Source organism: Silurus meridionalis, chromosome 10 (genome assembly GCF_014805685.1).
Source record: "Silurus meridionalis isolate SWU-2019-XX chromosome 10, ASM1480568v1, whole genome shotgun sequence".
Taxonomy (NCBI): domain Eukaryota; kingdom Metazoa; phylum Chordata; class Actinopteri; order Siluriformes; family Siluridae; genus Silurus; species Silurus meridionalis.
Window position 1 is genome coordinate 17340542 of NC_060893.1, and position 17976 is coordinate 17358517.

Sequence of the window (17976 nt, forward strand, 5' to 3'; positions counted from 1 at the left end):
CATAGTCTGGGGCTGTAGAGTGCTGCTGGTACTGGAAAGCTGCTAGTTATTGAGGGAACCATGTATTTCAGCATGTTCGGTGACATTCTGAAGTAGAACATGATGCCCTTCCTTAAAAAACTGGACCAAACGGCAGTTTTCCAACATGAAAATGACCCCAAACAACTGCCTTGCTGAAAGCAAATGTGATGAAGTGGCCAAGTATGTCTATAGACCTGAAATGAACACTGCACCTGTGGGGCATCCTCATGCGGAATCTGGAGAAAGACCATCCAGCATCACTGTGATATCATTATGGAAGAGTGGAAGGGAATCCCAGCAACAACCTGTGCAGCTCTGGTGAGCCCACTAAGGGAGTCATCTAAGGGAGTTTTTCATTGCAACACTTGCCATGGCTTGCTCATCAGGGATAAATACACATTGTTCACCTTAACTGTTAAAATCTGTAAAGCTGCTCTGAGACAATGTCCGTTGTGAAAGTGCTATAGAAATAAACTTGACTTGACTTGAGCCCAGGAGGATTAAATCCTGAAATGTGAGAGGTGTACTCACTTTTGTGAGATACTGTATAACTATACAGGGAGTGCAGAATTATTAGGCAAATGAGTATTTTGACCACATCATCCTCGTTATGCATGTTGTCTTACTCCAAGCTGTATAGGCTGGAAAGCCTACTACCAATTAAGCATATTAGGTGATGTGCATCTCTGTAATGAGAAGGGGTGTGGTCTAATGACATCAACACCCTATATCAGGTGTGCATAATTATTAGGCAACTTCCTTTCCTTTGGCAAAATGGGTCAAAAGAAGGACTTGACAGGCTCAGAAAAGTCAAAAATAGTGAGATATATTGCAGAGGGATGCAGCAGTCTTAAAATAGCCAAGCTTCTGAAGCGTGATCATCGAACAATCAAGCGTTTCATTCAAAATAGTCGACAGGGTCGCAAGAAGCGTGTGGAAAAACCAAGGCGCAAAATAACTGCCCGTGAACTGAGAAAAGTCAAGCGTGCAGCTGCCAAGATGCCACTTGCCACCAGTTTGGCCATATTTCAGAGCTGCAACATCACTGAGTGCCCAAAAGCACAAGGTGTGCAATACTCAGAGACATGGCCAAGGTAAGAAAGGCAGAAAGTCGACCACCACTGAACAAGACACACAAGCTGAAACGTCAAGACTGGGCCAAGAAATATCTCAAGACTGATTTTTCTAAGGTTTTATGGACTGATGAAATGAGAGTGAGTCTTGATGGGCCAGATGGATGGGCCCGTGGCTGGATTGGTAAAGGGCAGAGAGCTCCAGTCCGACTCAGACGCCAGCAAGGTGGAGGTGGAGTACTGGTTTGGGCTGGTATCATCAAAGATGAGCTTGTGGGGCCTTTTCGGGTTGAGGATGGAGTCAAGCTGAACTCCCAGTCCTACTGCCAGTTTCTGGAAGACACCTTCTTCAAGCAGTGGTACAGGAAGAAGTCTGCATCCTTCAAGAAAAACATGATTTTCATGCAGGACAATGCTCCATCACACACGCCCAAGTACTCCACAGCGTGGCTGGCAAGAAAGGGTATAAAAGAAGAAAATCTAATGATATGGCCTCCTTGTTCACCTGATCTGAACCCCATTGAGAACCTGTGGTCCATCATCAAATGTGCGATTTACAAGGAGGAAAACAGTACACCTCTCTGAACAGTGTCTGGGAGGTTGTGGTTGCTGCTGCACGCAATGTTGATGGTGAACAGATCAAAACACTGACAGAATCCATGGATGGCAGGCTTTTGAGTGTCCTTGCAAAGAAAGGTGGCTATATTGGTCACTGATTTGTTTTTGTTTGGTTTTGAATGTCAGAAATGTATATTTGTGAATGTTGAGATGTTATATTGGTTTCACTGGTAAAATAAATAATTGAAATGGGTATGAATTTGTTTTTGTTGTTGCCTAATAATTATGCACAGTAATAGTCACCTGCACACACAGATATCCCCTAAAATAGCTAAAACTAAAAACTACTTCCAAAAATATTCAGCTTTGATATTAATGAGTTTTTTGTGTTCATTGAGAACATGGTTGTTGTTCAAATTAAATCCTCAAATAAAATTAATCCTCAAAATACAACTTGCCTAATAATTCTGCACTCCTGTATATATATATATATATATATATATATATATATATATATATATATATATATATATATATATATATATAACTTGGGCATCTAATCTTATCCTCAAAGATGTTCAGGGTGACTGCAGGTTTTCATGCAACTAAACATTACTTATATCTGTATTCCTTATTCTTTAATTAGGATTAATCAACCATGAATCCTTTGTCACTCTCACTAACATACAAAAGTTTTGATTCACATGAGATGCAGACCTAATGGCCTATCATGATGATAATTATTTTACCTGGAGTAATCATCATCTCATTGGATTTCATGCAGGTACTTACAAGGCCCAAAGCTATTTCACAGCCCCACAAGGTGCAATGTGTGCCTTTTTTATTTTCTGCCATTTACTAGCTCTCTCTGTGTATGTGTGGTGTGTGTTTATACAGCTTTTCATATTACTGCTGTATTGATGACAAGTAATTCATCTACCCCTTCCGACAATTTCCACATATCTCGGCGAGTCTGGCATCTTATCATCTGAAACTAAATCCCGGAAAAGCAGAGCTGCTCTATGTCCGTGGAGTTGTGTCCTCACATCAAATTCTTGCCATCCCTCTGGAGAACAGTCTGAGCACGCATGAAACCTTGACTTAGCTCTCTGCTCACATCTCTTGTCCACTTTTTCTTTTACAACATCAGCAGGTTCAGTCTTATTTTTTCTCCACAGTGTCCGTTCAGGCCCCTTGTCATTTTGAGATTAAAACTATGACAACTTGCTCCTGGCAGGTCTTCCCCTGTGCACGATCAGACCACTGCCACAGAAGGCAGCTGCATACATTCTGTCATACTCCTATATCACCCCATCACTGCAGTCCATCCAATGGTATCTCTTATCCCCTGGCAGATCATTTAAAGCAATTATGCTCACCAAAATAGACATGAACAGACTGATTTATCAAACCTCAGCCAATGGTACATTCTTACAAGTCACACATACAACTCAACTTTACTTCATCCCTTAGGAGATAATGTAGATATGCATTAGTGCTCTTCTTTGTAATATCAATTCAAATAACTGACTGGTGATCTCTGGTGATGAGATTTCTAGTAGTTCCTAGAATCGCAAAGTCCACTAAAGGTGGTGGAGCATTCTCACATTTAGCTCCTAAATTTTGGAATAGTCTTCCTGACAGTGTTTGGAGCTCAGACACACTCTCCCAGTTTAAGTGCAGATTAAAAACTCACGCATCACATATCATAACCTTGTGCTCCAGTACATCTGATGACATGCACATTATCAACTTATGCTTGTTAATATTATGAACAGCAGCTATGCTTATTCCTCTCCACTGCTTTTCTTTCTTTACCCATCCCGAGGCATCCTAAGGTTGTGCCAGTTCCAGTGGTGTCCCACCTCATGAAGATTGTGGACCTTTAAAGGAGTAGATGCCGACCCTGCAAACATCCCGAACCATCCAGAGACATTCCAGCAATATTTGGATCCCACTTCATTTAGAGTTTGTACATTGGACCTCTTTGACTGTTTAAAGGCTCTGGAATAGAGAAGCTGGTGTTGGATTTTTGATGATTGCAAATGTTAAGCTAGTTTGTGAGGTGCTTAGGAGCTCCTGATTCTATAATCTCAAATGACTTTATAAGACTGTAGAAAGGACATTACTCATAATATTACATTTCAGTGCCCATGTTAGTTCTCACTCCCCAGTGTTCTGTATTGTTTAAAGACTATAATCACACTCTTGGGGATGAGTTCCCCTTTTGAGTCTGGTTTCCTCTCAAACTGCCTTATAACATCTAAGGCAGTTTTTCCTTGCCACACTTGCCATGTCTGCTCATCAGGGATAAATTCACATCATTCATCTTAATTCAATAAATATGTAAAGCTGCTTTGAGACAATGTTCGTTGTGAAAAGCGCTATAGAAATAAACTTGACTTGATCTTCAAATGAAAACTGAATTACCACCTTTTCACCAATCCTTAAACATATTGTAAATAAATGTGTTTCTGTACTTTCTTCAAATTTTTCTGCAAGGTTTTGTTTTGTTTTTGTTCATGGTGCCTTCCAAACCCTTCAGTTTCAGCCACTTGAGCTAAATATGTCTGCAGTAATGCTGATGTAAACACACTTGGCTTTGTTTGGCCAAGTATATGTGATCATTGCTACAGTACAGTGTTCATCCATACATGAAATAGCTTTGCTCTCGTTTCCATGCACTCACAGTGACCCAGAACTGATGTGACCTATATAAAGAATCTTTGTCACAGACACTTTCAAAAGTCAGGCAGTGGAATTTGATGGGGAAAGAAAATATTATAAACATTTTCATTGTATTTGTTTCTCTTTGGCTCATAATGCAAAATGGCTTTCTCTTTTGGCTTTCAAACATGCACGCATACACACACACACACACACACACACACACACACACACAATACATTAATTGCCGTAATGGCAAGTCGCTTTGATGTAACAACAATTCTCTCGTTCCCTGTGTACCTGTAGGGATAAAATGTGAAGGATTGGAAAAACAGAGAGAATTCTCTCTTCTATAGGACAAGAGAAAAATGCAGAGAGAGAGAGAGAGAGAGAGAGAGAGAGAGAGAGAGAGAGAGAGAGAGAGAAAGAGAGAGAGAGATAGTGCGAGACATCCTAATCACTTTGTAGGATTTACAGCACTAACAGCGCTGCCCTCTTTCAGTGCAACATAATTACTATTTCACATTTCATTACAGAATCAAGCAAATAAAATGCCTGTGTGTTTGTGTGTGTGTTTGTGAATGTGTGTGTTTGTGTTTGTGTGTGTGTTTGTGTTTGTGTGTCATCGGGATGGAAAGCAGTTTCAGCTAAACGATGTAATAGGATTTCAAGAGACATGTTCACCATTAGCAGGGAAACAAGCCCTCAGGACAAGGATAACTACATAAGGGTGGAAGATGTTGCCCCAACCTATGTCCTCTAGAAAAGAGTTTTATGGCACCTCTCTGATAAGCACCAATGGTGTTATTAGATTACATTTATGGCGAAGTATCACGTTTAAAATTTATGAAAATGTTAACCTTTAAATTATAGCTTCCTAGTGAGTATAAGGGAGATGTGTGTGCATGTGTATTTAGACAAAAAGTAAAGAAAAAAAAAAAGAAACTTCTTTTACACACAATACAAATTTTCAACATTAGTGACTGATGAAACCTTAATGAAATAGACAGTAGCTGGTACTTATCATTTTTATTTTTAGTTACAAATATATTAGAGCTATTTAGTAGCTCTAATGTCCCATTTAGTGGAAATCCATTTCTCATTAAAAAGGTTATTGTGTAGCATGCATTAAGAAAATTAGCTCAGTACAAATAGTTAATTCATTACCTAATTAAATAGCAAATGTCACAAGCCTATATTTACATTTACATTTATGGCATTTAGCAGACACTTTTATGCAGAGCAACATAGAAAAAATGCTTTGAAGCCTCTATCAATGCTTAAATCACACTGGTTCAATAGGTTGCAGACTTAGGAAACTGTCAGCCTAAAACCCTTGGGAGGATTTATAGTACAAATTTTTTTTGTTAAATACATAAATGCATGAAAACAAACAGGAAAAAATATGTACTAGTTTACTAGTGTACTAGTAATAAAGTGTTTCAGGAAGGGGAAGGTCTTTACCCATCATTTAACCTTTTAGCCTTTGCCACAGATTTTGGGACTCACAGCTAAAAATGCCCTACCTAACTTTAAATGTTTTCAGTTCCTGATAAAAATGTGCTACATACACAATTTAAATGTCTTTTAAAAGAAGACACTCAAAAAGATAATACATTATAATGGCCAGTGTCTCAGCTGTTCGGACATCTAGGGGAAATTCATTCCACCACCTCTGTGCCAGAACAAGAGCCTTGATGTATAACTACCTCTCACCTTAAGGGATGTGGGACCAATTGAACAGTGCTAGAAGATCTGAGGGAGCATGGTGCAGTGCAAGGAGTGATAAAAGCTTTCAGGTTAAATGGTTTATAAGTGGGTTTATTTGATGATAAAATTTAGTGACATTTTTGGCAACATATTTTATCCTATTTTGACAAAAACTTCCAAAAATTAATAAATAAATAAAAAGCCACTCAATTTGGAATATCTAAACTCTGATCTCTGTCTTCTCAACTCCAAGTTTCACATCGACACAACATGTCTGCCTACAGCCTCAACAGTAAACAAATTAGCACTTAATTTTCCACCTCCTTTATGTGACGAGGAAGTAAAAGCTAAATCCCACTGACAGCACTATTAGTGAATGTATTAAAACATTAATGAAAGTAAGCCAACATGAAAGATGTTAAAACTAAACAGTCAATTTATAATCATTCCCAAATAAATCTATATTTGATGTTAATTATGATTCATATTATTTTTATTCTTCTTCTTCTTCCTCTACTTTTTATTCTTCTTCATCTTAGTATTATTATTATTAGTAGTAATTGTATATTTTAAGAAACCTAATACTATGATTGATATTATGTTAAGGTGCTGCAGTAATGGAACAAAAAGCTGTCTAAAAGAGGAGAGTATTTGGCAAAAGGTCCAAAGAATTCACGTAGTTACTATGACAACCTCAAGATGACTACACAATATATTTAAGCAATTAGCACAAACTGGTTAATTATTGTTATTATTACACACCTCTGTTGCAGACAAATTGGTAGATGTAGACAAAAACGGCAAATGTGATTTTATGTTACTGACTGAAGTGAGTTTCATAAACAGGCCCAATTTCATTTAAGAGCCATTTGCAATGCTACATAATGGTCTATTCAAAAAATAAAGTATATCACATTCTCTCACTCACTTTTATCACCAAACATCACAGCACATTTCATATAAGGCATTGAAAATCGATTCCAGATGACTGAAGCGGAGCACCTAGAGTAAAACAACCTTTTATTGTATTCCGTCATGTTCCATTCCACTACTACAGCTCAATTTCGAAACTACGTCTCCCAGAATGCATCGGGGAAATCAAAAAGTTTCACGTTAACACAGACTAGAGGTGAATTGCCTCACTGAGGGGGGGAAGAAATCCCAAACAGTCACAGATGGAAAATTGGAGGTCAGTCTAATAAAACAGGTTGAAAGATGCGTGAATGGACCTTTGGCTAATTAAAGGTAAAAATGTCAAGTTTTGGAAAGGAAGATAGGGATGTGTCTTTGAAGTTAAAGTGAAGGAGAAGTGATAAATCGTATCTAGAATTAAAGTGGCTCATGGGTTCTCTCTGAGAGAGAGAGAGAGAGAGAGAGAGAGAGAGAGTGAGAGAGAGAGAAGAGAATCACATATTATTGCTTGATTTCCTCTCCGTGGTTGATCCCCCCCAGACCAACAAACCCTATATGAAACCGAACAGTAAAACAGGAAGACAAATGCACACAAACACAAGTGTCATCATATACATAACCATTGTGTATAAGACCTTGCTATGCATTTAAATTAGTGCAATTTTTTATTTTGTAAGAAGAAGAAAAAAAACATTTAACCTTGGTGCTTCAGCAAGGAAATTATAAAATACCTGCATTTTTATACACGGAGGAAAATTCTAAGAAGTACACCTGAAATGAGATTTATATACTTAATTGCTACACAATACCACATTTGTAAGCACACGTGCACAATTAGCCATTTATTTGCACTTTAGACCTGATTCTTTAATACTCAATAATTTGCTTTCACTTCAGCCTCTGTTTTCCTCACATTCATGGCAAACATTGTATTTAATATTTGAAGTGATTATTCAAGAGGCAAGTTATCAGATGACACAGAGGAAGGAAGTAAAAACAATAAGATAAAGAAGGTATCTCTGTGTGTATAATTAGCTCTTCCAGGCAACTTCAGATCTCAGAGCTTCATCTGTACAGTAATTGTGAAAGAGACTTGGAGTCCTGTGGAAAGATCTGGAATGCCCTGATTATCAGTCACTCCTGATTACCAGTGCTGGCAAAGACTCTTCGATCTATCAATACTGTAGCTTTCTATTCTTCAGTAAAGAAAACAAGAAGGGCTAAAAAGAGCATCACTCCAGCTCGCCTCACATCGATGTAATAGGTGTGTAAAAGGAGGTGATCTTATAAGTACTATGTAATGAGTTGTTGCCCAGAGCAGGATGACTCAGATGTGCCTTTACAAGGTAAAATGGTACAAAATGCCCTCCCAACCCTCTTGCACAGTAAAGTAGGTTTCCAAAAAAAAAGAGGAAGCTCTTATTCAGTTCCCAACTTGTTTGCCAGTTCTGCTGGAGAGGAAGACTAGGTCACGCTGGGAATTAGTGCTGCAAAACATCCTTTTGTCTTTCATCATGTCTTTCTGCCTTTTTCTAGTCAGTCTACATTAATTAGGACAGTGATTGCAGCATCTTGGCACAGACAAACAGCTCCTCCTTCAGTTATGAACCGACAAAATGTGCTAAACCCCACTGTAGAATTTGAGTGTTATCAAGCTGCTGTCTTGACGTTAATGAAAATGTGTTTTCACATTTTAACTCTCTGAAAATCTGATTTTCAAGCATCTGTGGCTCTAGGGAGACTGACATGGCTTTCACATTTCACCAATGTAAACCTTGGGATTAATGGAAATGAGTAGGGATCAGCGAGAGGAATAGAGATGAGTGGAGATGATTCGAGATGAATGCAGACGAATGGGGAAAACATGGAGATTATTGGAGATGAGTGGATATGAGTGTGAGATGAATAGTGATAATAAGACAGGGTTAAAGAACAGTGGATATTAGTGAAGAACAATGGAGATGATGAGTAAAGGTGAGTGGAGATGTGCGGTAATGAGTTGAGAGGAATGGACATTAATGGATGAGAGTGAATTTAAATGAGAATGAACAGAGATGAGATTAAATAAGTGGAAATGATTTCAGACAAATGGAGCAGTTTCGAGATAAGGAGTTCAATGCAGATGAATAGAGGTGAATGGAGAGGAAATACGTTTACATAAATAAAGGTGATTGAAGGAAAACAATCACAGAGTTGAGGTTAATAGATATTATTGGAGATGAGTAGATTTTTAATTGAGGTGAATAGAGAAATGAGAGTGGATTTTGGTGGAAATCAGAGGATATTATTGTAGATAAAAATATATATAAATATACAGTAAGAAAAGTTTAATAGGTATAACTAGATATGAGAGGACATGTTTAGAGGTGACTGGAGAGGAGTGAAGATGAGTGGAGATTAATACAGTAGATAAGAAGTTAAATGATATGAAAAGACATGATTGACATTGGAAATGTTCAGATGATTAGTGATTGGAGATTTGTGGAGATTACTAAAAATGAACATGAGTAATTCTGCAGTTAATAGGGATGAGTGGAGCTGTGTGGAAATAAAAGATTTCTAAAGGTAGGTGGAGATAAATGGAGATAAGTGTAAATGAATGGAGTGGAGATAAACAAACATACATGCATGTGATTAAAAATGAACAAAGATGAGCTGACCTGAAAGGAGATAAGTGGCGATCAATTCTTGAGTGGTAATAGGAATGGCTCGGAAGAGTTCCCAGTGGGTCAGTCATATTCTGGGCTGATTAATGTGAGACAACATTAAACACCATTAGCAAGCATTCACAGCCTGGCTTCGCATATCAATGCAAAAACACCCTTGCAAACTGTAAACCAAGACTATATTAATACTAATTCAGTCAAATAAACCGACGGCTCCCTTGCTAAGTGCTACAGTTTTGATTTGCCTCGAATTGCAATTAGGTAGCTAATGAGTTTCACAGGCTAGAATGAAAAAGATTATAAAATCTGGCACCTGCACACATTTTACATTAGGTGGAATCATACTCCAGCCCAGTGAGAAAAATACACAAGTCCAGGATGTAAATAAAGTTCTTAAAGGGAAATACCATTAAAAAGGGAGAGAAAAAATTAAACAGACTACATTCGAGAAAGTATGGCACGCTAAAAAATTAAACCCTGAGGAACATTGCCATCATTAACTGTCATTAACTGCCATAAACATGCCCCATGTGATTTTGAATGTTATTAGTCGCTCACCAGCTTGGGTGTTACACTTTAGTAAATTAGTGAGAATAATAAAGACTTTAACAAAAAGAACATTAAACAGAATACACTGTTTAGTAAGTAATTATGACATTAATTTCTGCTAAGTTCTTTTAGCTACAGTAAAAACAAAACTACCTATTTTCAGTTTCCAAAAATGAGATATGCATAGAAAATGTGTCATACTTTGAAACTCTTCTGAGTGTGGAGCAAACCAGCTTCAACCATATGAGTTCTGGGCTATAAACAGTCCTACTCCATACAGAGATAGAGATTTAATTAAGTATGCTTAGAATTTAAAGAAAATGAGAAGCGTTTTTCATCTATCATAGAGGAATGTAATGTTCCATTAGTGCATGCTGTGATCTTCCTAAATGCTCTTCTAAAAACAGAAAATTGAATTTTAGTGAAGATGTTTTGAATCATAGCAATTAAATAACTAAAAGGTATTTAAATCGTATTGCATATTTGCATTTTTAAAACATTCTGTGACTTTCTGAGGTCTTTTTGTTTTCCTTAGGAATTAGAAATAGTTGCTGTCTTTTATTAAGTGTAAGTTAGGATCTGGTAACAGTTTTAGAAATGTTATTTTAATGGCTTTTCTCAGCCCTTGGTTAATTCTGTTCCAAGAGAGCTGGAAGTGACATTTCCACCTCCAGCTAAAGTCACATGACTCCACTCTGAGGTCTGGTACACTTACACTTTAATCCATTATTGTTTTTCTTTTTTAAATGCTAGCGAACTGACTTTAATAAGTCTGTAATAATTTGGTTGACTGATTCTGTGCTTTACACACTTCGTCGAAACAGTGTGTGTGCTTGACCTTTTTGGTTTTTTGGCAGGTTATTTCTTTGTGTTTAAGTTATATTAAATGTCATTATAAATGCTTGGCTGAAAGTGCACTCCATCACCATCCTGATGCTGTGTTGCACACCAAGCTCATGTGCAATATTAATTAAAATTGCCAGTTTCTCCATTACCAGGAATGAGCCAAAGATTGTAAAACAAGCTGTTTGTGTTAGAATTTTTACAATTTTTTGCATGTCTTTGACATTTTTCCTTCCATTTTTTTATTCTTCTGTCACAGGTAACAACTAATGCCTGAATGGCATTGACAATAAATGTCAGTTGGGCCAGTATATGTTTGGAAAGAGGACCCCCAGCTAATTTAATTGTAGTAAGGCTTTAGAGTACGTATCATTAAAACCAGTGTTGGGCAGTAACGCGTAAATAGTAATAGTAACTAATACTGTAATGTGTTACTTTTAAAAATAAAGTAACTTCGTTGCCGTTACCGTATGGTGCGTTACCCGTTACTTTTTTAAATAAATTAATTTTGGCTGAAGTGTAGACTACAGCCTAACTTACTTACAGCAGCGTCGCATTGTAGGATTGGTGGATGAACCACTGTAAACAGGAAGAAGATGCATTGTAGGATTGGTGGATGTAAGCTGTGTCTTACTGCGTACTGCGATAAACAACAACTCCAATCTGTTGAAGCTCCTCCAGGAACCACATGCTAGAAACTAGAAGCTAGAAGCTAGAAGCTAACCCGGTGTTCTGTTCTACATTGCTGATAGTTTTCATACTTCAGCTGTGAAAGGAACATTTTTAATAGCTCAACACAACAGCAGAAGCCACTTTAGTTTTTGATTGTGAATATATTATTCAGCTTGTTTTGTTATTTATTTCAGAAATCCTTGTAAATAAAATAGTGTTTAAAAATTACTTTGTGTTTAAGTCAGTATTGTGTTTGTATAGACCATAAAGCATAAAAGGGCATTAATAGGAACATTCAAGACGGTTCTTTAAAAAAGTAACTAAAAAGTTACTTTTAACAGTAACGCATTACTTTTTGGTGTAAGTAATCAACAAAGTAACTAAGTTACTTTTTGAATGAAGTAACGAGTAACTGTAACTAGTTACTATTTTTTAGTAACTAGCACAACACTGATTAAAACTCTAAACAATTCCGTTGGAACAATGATGTTTATTCCTCCAGTAGAGTTCCAGAGACGTGTAAAATCCATGTCATGTTACAGTGGCTCATTATGGTGGCAATGGCACTATATATATACAGGGAGTGCAGAATTATTAGGCAAGTTGTATTTTTGAGGATTAATTTTATTTGAGGATTTAATTTGAACAACAACCATGTTCTCAATGAACACAAAAAACTCATTAATATCAAAGCTGAATATTTTTGGAAGTAGTTTTTAGTTTTAGCTATTTTAGGGGGATATCTGTGTGTGCAGGTGACTATTACTGTGTATAATTATTAGGCAACTTAACAAAAAACAAATTTATACCCATTTCAATTATTTATTTTTACCAGTGAAACCAATATAACATCTCAACATTCACAAATATACATTTCTGACATTCAAAACCAAACAAAACAAATCAGTGACCAATATAGCCACCTTTCTTTGCAAGGACACTCAAAAGCCTGCCATCCATGGATTCTGTCAGTGTTTTGATCTGTTCACCATCAACATTGCGTGCAGCAGCAACCACAGCCTCCCAGACACTGTTCAGAGAGGTGTACTGTTTTCCTCCTTGTAAATCGCACATTTGATGATGGACCACAGGTTCTCAATGGGGTTCAGATCAGGTGAACAAGGAGGCCATATCATTAGATTTTCTTCTTTTATACCCTTTCTTGCCAGCCACGCTGTGGAGTACTTGGACGTGTGTGATGGAGCATTGTCCTGCATGAAAATCATGTTTTTCTTGAAGGATGCAGACTTCTTCCTGTACCACTGCTTGAAGAAGGTGTCTTCCAGAAACTGGCAGTAGGACTGGGAGTTCAGCTTGACTCCATCCTCAACCCGAAAAGGCCCCACAAGCTCATCTTTGATGATACCAGCCCAAACCAGTACTCCACCTCCACCTTGCTGGCGCCTGAGTCGGACTGGAGCTCTCTGCCCTTTACCAATCCAGCCACGGGCCCATCCATCTGGCCCATCAAGACTCACTCATTTCATCAGTCCATAAAACCTTAGAAAAATCAGTCTTGAGATATTTCTTGGCCCAGTCTTGACGTTTCAGCTTGTGTGTCTTGTTCAGTGGTGGTCGACTTTCTGCCTTTCTTACCTTGGCCATGTCTCTGAGTATTGCACACCTTGTGCTTTTGGGCACTCCAGTGATGTTGCAGCTCTGAAATATGGCCAAACTGGTGGCAAGTGGCATCTTGGCAGCTGCACGCTTGACTTTTCTCAGTTCACGGGCAGTTATTTTGCGCCTTGGTTTTTCCACACGCTTCTTGCGACCCTGTTGACTATTTTGAATGAAACGCTTGATTGTTCGATGATCACGCTTCAGAAGCTTGGCTATTTTAAGACTGCTGCATCCCTCTGCAATATATCTCACTATTTTTGAATTTTCTGAGCCTGTCAAGTCCTTCTTTTGACCCATTTTGCCAAAGGAAAGGAAGTTGCCTAATAATTATGCACACCTGATATAGGGTGTTGATGTCATTAGACCACACCCCTTCTCATTACAGAGATGCACATCACCTAATATGCTTAATTGGTAGTAGGCTTTCCAGCCTATACAGCTTGGAGTAAGACAACATGCATAACGAGGATGATGTGGTCAAAATACTCATTTGCCTAATAATTCTGCACTCCCTGTATTTATAAGGTAATAAACATATGCATATGGTTTACCAGAATATAACCAGTCACTGCTAGCAGTAGTATGAGCTAAAGAAATCATAAAGAAAACCACCATAGTCAAGTCAATTCGGCTTTATTGGTATTTTTCTCATCACAGGCAGAACTAATGATATGAATGACATTGGTACAGTACTGGTTCCATACATTCTTTCTAAATTCATACAGTATATCACCTTTAAATGATTTCAAACAGTCACTACATTTGTCTCCATATTGTTAAAATAATCAACTTATTTTGAGCTGTAATGCAACTCTGTTCATGCAGTTATGCTCCATATTTAATGTTTTACTTCATAAAAGTATGTACCATTTCCATGTATGTAATAAGGGAGATGCAAGTCTTGGGAAAAGAGGTCATGTAAGAAATTATGCTATTCTCCTTGTGGGCTAATTAGATCTGAGCTAAACAAACTACTGAAACTACATACTAGCTGAACATACAGCAGTTTGCGATTTTCCCTATTTTTTCTTATGTTCTTTTCATAAATGAGATGTACATAGCTCTGTCTAAGTGATCTTTAAAGACAGTGTTCAGGTTTTGACCCAATATTTCTTGATTAAAAGCACCAATCTCTTTAAACCCCTCTTTTTGGGTTCGAAATAGAAGATTGAAAATGTCTGACAATGTTCGCATACAATGACTAGCACTGGTAACTAATCAAATTTGTTTGATTATTGTTTTTAATAGGAGAGATTCATTGGTATAAATTAGGATTCAACTCATTACATGTATAAAGTGTATTAAAAATTAATACGTTTCACTTGGTGATCTCTGGTGATCGCTGACCAACATTGTTCCAAACAAGATGATATCAAAGGACTATGATAGGACTAAACGGCAATATTCTGAATTTTATGGAAATGTACTCAACACATTCAAAATAAAAAGAAACCACAACTTCTCCCCCCAATGAAAACATTTTTTTTTTCAGAGGTGAGATTTTAAAATGTTCCAAAATGCAAGTTTGGAATTCGCAGGGAAATCTGGCATGAGTTTTTGCACTGCTCACACGGTCTCTGGACAGCCAGCTGTTTCTCTGTGTGCTCTTTTCAAAGACAAGGCCGTGGGCACTGTGCCTGTACCTGCTCATTATCTGTCCCTGTTCTGTACATCTGACAGTGAGGAGATACTCAGCCAACATATCCTCCCTGTCTGAAGCCTGATAACTCTTCTTTGACTTATAGTTTCACACTGACACTGTTCCAGATATTTGACTAGGTTTTGAGCTGTTTGGTGTTTATACTGCTGATGGCATCCTTTGCATAGTTGCATGGTTGAACTCTTGAATCTAATCTCTAGGTCTGATATAAATTACACTATTTTTTAGGGCTCATTACATGCAGAAATTAAGCCCTATTTCTTTCTATATCTTTATAAAAATGTGGGAGTCACTCATGCTCTAATTAAATTACAATTTCACTTAATGTCTCATTAAAGTAAATGGCATTCTATTTATAGTGGTGTTTAATGTTATGTTTTAATCTTTCTCTTTCTCTCAACTGTACTACAGCTACAACTACTACTACTACTACTCTACTTTCCTGGCCAGGATACCAACTGTTAAAGTTCATGTCTTACTGATTACAAAGCATTGGCACTGGAGACTCCTATAAAAACTGTTAAATAATCGATAAATCTGCCCATCTATGTGTATGCATTGGTCATGTTTTTTTTTATTATTATTATTATTTTATATTTCATCTGTAAAAACCAAAGCAGTAATTAAAAAAATCTTAAATACATTTTTTGATTGTTGTTGGAATTTTGTTTTGTTTAATAAGTTTAATTTGCCTTTTTTTTGGTTCCTTCTTTTCCTGCTTTTTTTTTCTATCTGTCAATTTGTCTTTTTCTGCAGTAAAGAGGTCAAGTGCCCTAATCATGCTAGCTGAGAAGCACTTAATGTGCTATTGGGGATGTCTGATCCCCAGGGTTAACAGGTTACCCACTCAGTACAAAGAGTCCCAATTACTGTTGAAGTGGGGCTCCGGTCACCAAGACAACACAGCTAAAATTTGTAGAAGTGCTTGTAGAATGGGGGAATGACAATAATACGAAAAACCCTTGAGTTAATCAGCAGTCAAAACGTGTACTTTGGGAAACCTTAACCCTCATTTCTTAAATATATTGGTGCATCCATTCATCCTGGAGTGATGTCCCTTTTTTTTTTAGAAAATTCTGTATTTTGTGTTGTAAAACATAGCTTTTTTTTTCTTAGAATCATACAGTACTTCTGTTATTATGATGACATTTATATTTTTACCATATCTTAATCATTCTCTTTTTTTAGTAATAAGTTTATCCTGGTCAGTGGGTCTGAAGTTTATCCTAGAAACATAGGTGTGAAGAATATAACATTGATGCAGTGGCATTTTCTAATACCTATATATTTCTAAAAACTCCTGGATTTTTTGCATAGAAATAATTTTTCTTGGAAAGTTCTAGCCTTTAAAAACCATCTTACCCCCAAAAGTGTAAAAGGAAGAAAACTTCATTTAAAGATTTGTCCAAAATTTACCATATCACATTATCAGATACAGCATTTATACAGAAGCCTCATCATGGTCTCTTTACTTGACTGATCTATGTTCACTTTAATATCAGTGCTAAAATAATCAGTGATCATTAACATTATGACTGATTTATTCTTTTGGGTAAATGTCTAGTTTAGGACGATTTAAACGTGTAAGCAACTTAAACAAACTGTGTGCTTGCTAGAATGTAGACATCTTTATGCAAACTGTATTTCTAATCAAAAATACATTTTGAATAACTTTTTGATTTGATGTAATCTTTGATGTAGTTTGTCTTTTTTTTTTTTTCTTTTTCTTTTTCAGAATTAACGGTTTCAAAAACTGACCCGGTATTCATTGACCACCCAACTATTTTATCAGAACAATGTGAAAGAGTTAAATTTTGAGGAAAATTATGTTCATGCAAGAATTCAAGATATTCTCAGATAAAAACTATATCAATTTTGTTTTACATCATTGCTAAAGACTGAATTTTTAATTGAATAGGCTTGTTTGAGTGGGATTTTCTCACACTATAAATAATAACTTTTTTGTACTTGAGTAAGTAAAAGTGCCTGCCTTGTTTGTCATCAAGAACTATGGGTGTTTGCACTGTGCTATGTACACAATGTGTTATTTAAACATGTAAACTGTTTAAATAACTGGCTCAAAAATGTCACTTCATATCGTGAAGAAAAAAACAAACAAACAAAAAAAAGGTTTGCTTAGCAAATGAAATGCAAATAATTAAGAATGTGTTTTTTTTTTTTTGTTCTTCAGACCACAGACCCCGACATAGAGGCTGTGACGCCGGGAGCAAAAAGCGATTGTCGAGCTTACTGGATGGAGGGGCTTTATGCTCATCGGCTGGCCAAGCTATACCTAGTTCGTCTACGGCACCTGTCACAACCTCCAGGAGCTCCTCGCTTTCGGGTTTGTAAGGAAATTGCAAACATGTGAGCGCAATGGACATGCGAGTGCAGTGCTGACAGTTAGCTCCTTCGAAAGCCGACTTAGCGTGCTCTGCTCCCAAACAAACCTTCAAATGTACAAACCAATTCCAAAAAAGTTGGGGGACTGTACAAATTGTAAATAAAAAAGGAATGCGATAATTTACAAATCTCAAAGTTATATTTTATTTACAATAGAATATAGATAACATATCAAATGTTGAGAGTAAGAAAAGTGAGACATTTTGAAATGTCATGCCAAATATTGGCTTATTTTGGATTTCATGAGAGCTACACATTCCAGAAAAAAGTTGGGACATGTAGCAATAAGAGGCCGGAAAAGTTAAATGCACATGTAAGGAACAGCTGGAGGACCAATTTGCAATTTATTAGGTCAATTGGCAACATGATTGGGTATAAAAAGAGCCTCTCAGGGTGACAATGTCTCTCAGAAGTCAAGATGGGCAGAGGATCACCAATTCCCCAAATGCAACTTGTTTCCTCAGTCCCCAGATGTTTGCAGACTGTTATAGAAAGAAGAGGGGATGCCACACAGTGGTAAACATGGCCTTGTCCCAACTTTTTTGAGATGGGTTGATGCCATGAAATTTAAAATCAACTTATTTTTCCCTTAAAATTATACATTTTCTCAGTTTAAATATGT

General features: G+C 37.0%; 1 long non-coding RNA gene across 1 annotated transcript in view; it reads right to left on the reverse strand.

Moving 5' to 3' along the window:
* Positions 1 to 9623: 9623 nt before the first annotated feature.
* Positions 9624 to 17976, reverse strand: part of LOC124392040 — a 33939-nt gene continuing 25586 nt past the window's right edge. Inside the window, exon 3 of the long non-coding RNA XR_006927093.1 lies at positions 9624 to 9686. This is a non-coding gene — a long non-coding RNA (uncharacterized LOC124392040). The remainder of the gene's footprint in view (positions 9687 to 17976) is intronic.